The sequence below is a fragment of the Passer domesticus genome, chromosome 2, assembly GCF_036417665.1.
Source record: "Passer domesticus isolate bPasDom1 chromosome 2, bPasDom1.hap1, whole genome shotgun sequence".
In the NCBI taxonomy this organism is placed as follows: Eukaryota; Metazoa; Chordata; class Aves; order Passeriformes; family Passeridae; genus Passer; species Passer domesticus.
Genome location: NC_087475.1, coordinates 107,629,260 through 107,634,613, shown reverse-complemented (window position 1 = coordinate 107,634,613; position 5,354 = coordinate 107,629,260).

The following is a 5,354-nucleotide window of genomic DNA, read 5'->3' as shown; positions in this document are numbered from 1 at the left end:
GGCTCGCAGGCGCACGGCAGCGGCGGGATGCGGGATCCGGCCGGCCCTCCCAAAGCCCCAGCGGCGCCGCATCGCCGCCCCCGCCGCCTCCCGCGGCCGCACGGTGCGGGGGAGCGGCGGGGCTCAGCCACGGAAACGCGAAACGTCCCCCCGCGGCCGCTCAGAAACGCGGCTGCCTCCCCTCGCTGGCCAAGTTCATGGCGTCGATGGCCATTTTGGAAAAGCTGCTGTCGGAGGAAGGGCTTTGGGAGGGAAGGGGGAGCCCGCCGGCTCTGTCACCCGGCCAGCCCGCCCAGGGACCGATCCAGCTCCAGCCGCTGCCTACTGCGGGAGCACGGCCGGCGGAGCGCGGGGCTGGGGCCCGAGGAGATGCCACAAGTGCTGCCCTTCCTGCCCCCTTCAGCTGCAGAAGGCACGGCAGTCATGGGGGCAGACCTGGAGCTGTGTCTCACAGACATTGAGCACGGCTGTGTGTTTAAAAAAGGGAGCCTTAGTGGGCAAATGGGCAAGTTTCACTCTGATGGCCTTCAAGCATAATCCCAAAATATTTCCTCGGCAGGACCCCTCAGTGAGCAGGCTGGATGGCGTGCTCTCCACGGGCTTTTATTCAGCAATTCTCATTGTCCGCTACATGGCTCCGAGCACTATTTACTGTACGGCGTCCAAACTCGGCACTGAATACAGATGTGGTCCTCTCCTCGTGGGGGTTTCAGCGGCGCTATTCACCCCAAGGCTTTAAAAATCATTAAGAGCAATGTCCCTTCTAAGCTGATGGCTCCCCATTGCAAGTGTTCCACACCCACTTCCCAGGGGTACCATGCCATTTTGGGGCCTCACTATTTATCCTGGATGCAGAGTCGGTCTCAGTGCCTCTCGATCCCAAGCCAGCCCCACTGGCATGCAGCACCCTGTTGCACAACATCAGCATGCTTCATGTCTGTAGCTCTCATTCATTCTCACATCCACCCTTCTCCCCAGCCTGCCTTTGTCCTGCCCCTCGCAGGGAGCCTCTGCCCTGCCAGCAGTAATCCTGACGTGCTGTGCCTCCCCAGGGCTCTCTGGTTCCCACACCTGGCATGGGAGATTAAAAAAGCCATGGCTAACGTTTGCAAAGATGCTCACTGGCTTTTGTGTGGTCAGTCCGAAACATTTCACCCTTCTGTTTTGGAGAGGTGCTTTGTGGAAGAGAAAACCCTGTGGAATCCCAAGCACAGGGGTAAGCGTTATCTGCTTCACAAAGTGCCTCACCGAGCTGAGCCCCAGACAAGAAGACAGAATATTATTACTGCTGTTGAGGTGGTGGCGTCTGCAGTTGTCACGGCTGCTTCAAAGTGTCGCCTTTAGGAGCTGACAGCCTTGCGTCCCACGCTCACAGTGTGTGTGACCCTGAGAGGCCAAAGTGATGATTCATGAAGGAGGAAGATCTTGTCAAGATCCTTGTTCTCTGGATGCTGAACAAAATACCCAGATCCCCGAGGTTCATGGTTTGAGGAAAAGCCTCTGTCTGTGGCAGCTGCAGTGGTTGGTGTTGCTGAGATCTTCTGGATGAGGAACGTGTGACACCAAGTTTATATAACCACAGCATCAAGCCCCAAATGGATTTCATGTCATCATCTTCCATAACCAGGTCAGTTGCTTCAGTTCAAAAGCTTGACTTAAATATTAAATTTATTATCAAGATTTTGAGTGTCATTTGTTATTTCAATAAGTGAAGCGGCAGAGACTCCAATACCTTGTGAAAATCATACTTGGCTTTGGTTTACTGCAAGGAGCCAGCCAAAGATGGCCTGCGCTCTTAGTTTGTGAAGAGACATCAGAGGTGATTCAAAAGAGAAGCAGGACCAGGGCAACCATTCCTTTTCCCCACTTATAAACGCTCACAGCCAAATTGCTGCTAAGTCAAGCCACACTCTGCTCTGTTTCAGGGTGGCAAGCACAGGTGGAAAATAGACAAGAGAACCACGAGTGTTTGTGTGTGCTCGTGAAGCAAGACCAAGGTGGGCTGGCTGCAGACCGTGGGAAATAAAACTATCTCACCTTTGAAATCAACAGATTGAAGGCCTTGGCAAACCAAGAGCATTATAGCTGTGTCTCTTCAGGATGGGGTCTGTGAGCCAGTCAGGAGCCAAACTTCCTGGGGTGGAGCTGGTCCTCCCTTGGATTAGGGAGATAGGACACACCACCTCTCCAACCACACCATCCCACTGATTTCCAGTTCTACCAGGGGACAAACAGCGCCTGCAAAAGGAGAGGCCTTGGCTGGGATGTAACCTTCTTAGGGAAATACAGCACAAGAGAGGTGCTGATAGTCCTGTGGGGGAGGGAATGAGATAAGGTAGGTGCTGGAGCTCATGGAATACAAGGGGAGGTTGAAAGAGCTGTTTCTTTCAGCCTGGAGTAAAGAAAAGTTAGGAGGTAACCAATTACACTTTGGTTTGGTTTTTTTTCCCTTTGGTGTGGAGGGCTACAGGGAAGTGAGAGCCAGATTCTTCTAACAGATACACAGTGAAATGCCTATGAAATTTTCAAGAAGGGAAACTGTGACTAGATAAAGGGGAAACCTCCTTCCTAAAGGCAGTTCAGCACTGACAGAGGTTTCAGGAGGGGCTGGGGAATCTCCTCACCTTCAGACAGTTAGAAAATGCCTGGTCAAGGCCCCAAGCAACCTCATCTAGGTCTGGAGCTGGCCCTGCTGTTAGCAGGGGTTTGAAGTCTTGACCTCCAAACATCTCATCTGGATCTTCCTGTGAAACTCTTACTCTAAAAACACATGGAGCCCCACTTCCCTTTGGACACACAGCATATAGTAGTCTCCTTGACAGAAGGAATAAGGAAGCACGTTATAGCTGCTTCCACACCGAGATACACAATGCTCTAGTATGCTGATTTTTTGCCTAGAGAGAGCTTCATAATGTCCTCCTGCCAACCTGTCCAAGCTGTCTGTATTTAGTCTTCCAGCAGCAGAGACAAATACTCTCCTTTTGATTAAGCTGTGCAGCACCCCATAGGAATTACCCACCACCCAAATTTTTGGCCTTCTTGGCAGATGTTCATCAAGACAGTGTCCCTGACAGCCTCCTGTATGAAAGGTATTGGTTTCTCAAGGCTGGATAACATTCCACTGTTCTTGAGACAGGCAAGAGCACACTAGAGAAATTTGGTAGCTCTTCATCATTAAGGCTTTTCTCTGCACTCTACAGCAAGCCTAATTCAGTGACACCTCCCCTCCAGCTCATTTATGGGTGCACACACGTATTTAGAAAAAAAAAAAAAAAAAAAAGAAAAATTCTGCAGGCTTTGTGGGGGCAGGGGGGAAGAGGCAGCAGCTAATGTTAAATTATCCCTTTAACAGCTGTACATTGCTCTGCAAATGTAATTTAAACAGAGTATGATTTGAGAGGTAAAAGAAAGCAAACCCAACAAAATGTTTCCATTCACAGATAGCGTCACATTGCCAGCCCGTGCCCGTGCTGTTACTCGTACTCCGACTGCATTCACATCACAGCACAGCAATCTGATGGAGACATCAGCTCATACAACAGGAGTCCTCACGTGCGGGATCAGCCTTGGACATTCCTGCCATAAAGGAACGGTAACCAAATCTCTGCCGCTGAGCATACGCATCTTAGGATGAATGGGATGAAGACAAATATTTGCAGTGACCCAAACAAGCATGCCAGCATCACGTATTCCTTCTGTACATTGTGCCAGCAGTGACGAACTCTTTTGATTTAGAAAAGGCACCAAGGTGAGGTGCTGCTATGGCGGGATGTGTTCGCATCCCCTCCGGCTTTCACACGCCTTCCCTGACGCAGGGACGTGGTGATGCCTTCCCGACAGAAACTCTTGCCTAACAAATTCTTCCCGCACCGTGGGGACATGTACACCACTTCCCTGCTGCTGCAGCCTGGCTGCATTTAAATGGGCAACGCCAGCTACCTTGGGCACTTCATTGCCTTCCTTGCACAGAAAAGGACGAATGGGAGGGGCGGGGGGGGAAGGGGAGATGCTCTTGGGAATATGAAACGTAACAAAGTTTTTTGGTTTTGTTTTTTTTTTTTTTTCCCAAAAAAACCTGCCCTGATTGCTAAGCAGTAGCCATACTGTTCACAAAATCCCAGTATCTAAAACAAAGGAGCAGTGAGGTGTACAACGGGAAAAGACAGCCCACTGGCTGTACCCAAAACGCACATTCCTTCAGGCAAACAGCGCTGTCACGCACACAGCCGCTTTTGCGGGAGACGTGACCGCGGGCAGGGTCTGGGGGGCCCCGGGAGCCCCGGGGGGATGGCGGGGCGGGGGAAGATGGAGCGGAGCCTTCCCCCGCCGCACCCGGACTGCAGCTCCCAGGCAGCACGGGCTGCGGCCGGGGCACAAGCCGTGCCCTGCCGCTGGGATGTGAGCGATGCCCTGGAAACCAGCCCTGTCTCTGCCCTCTCCGCATTCCCCCTCCCACCCACTTCTCGGCTCTGGGCATGTGTGCCAGTCTTTGTCTTCCTTTCTTGGACTTAGTCCTTAATCTGTGCTGTTTAGTAAAGGATCAGCAGTGAAATGCCAGCGTTTTAAAGTTTTGTCTTTGGGTTTTAAAGTCTGCCTTGGGACAAAGTCAAGGGGGATTGGGACTTGCTGAGCAACCTCAGAAACAAACTCAGACAAGAGTTAAGCAAGGGTCTGGAAACTTTCTGTAGGGAGCTGGGGCAGGAGCTGAGTGTGCCCAAGAACGTGTTAGGGTTACTGACGTGAATATAATGGTGGGCAAGGTGGTTTTACCATTTATTCTCCAGTTGTATTTCTCACAGTAGCACCCCCAACCCCCCGCCTTCCTTTGAGTCAGTCCAGAACAAAGCTGTTGGTTGAGCAAGCGCTGGGATTTGCTGGCACCCAGCCTGCTGGGGCACTGGCTGGAGCACGGGCAGCTTTCCCCAAGTACTGCTGAGTTGCCCCTGCGAAAAAAGATGGAGCTGAGATACCCATCCCACCTACACCTCCAGTCACTGCCCTTCAAACCCCTTTTGGCGGAGGGCAACCAGCGTTTTCTCTCTCAAAGACTTGCCATTTCTGCCCACCATCTGAGTCCAGCAGACAGAAGGCTGGGGACCCACCCTGAGGCCTTTACATCAGTGGAAGGCACGACTAAAGTCCCTGCACAGCAGATCTTCATGCAACACGGTTTGGTGAAGATGACAGGGGCAAGTCATCACACATGCCTTCCCTTTGGTGATTCCCGGCTGGTGGCCAACAGAGCAGTCTGGCTGTGGGACAAAGCTGTGAAAGCAGGTGAGAGTGGCTGGGCCTTTTCTTCCCCTTGCCAGTCCCCTGTGCCTTTTATTTGTCACCTCTCTGTGTGAGCATCT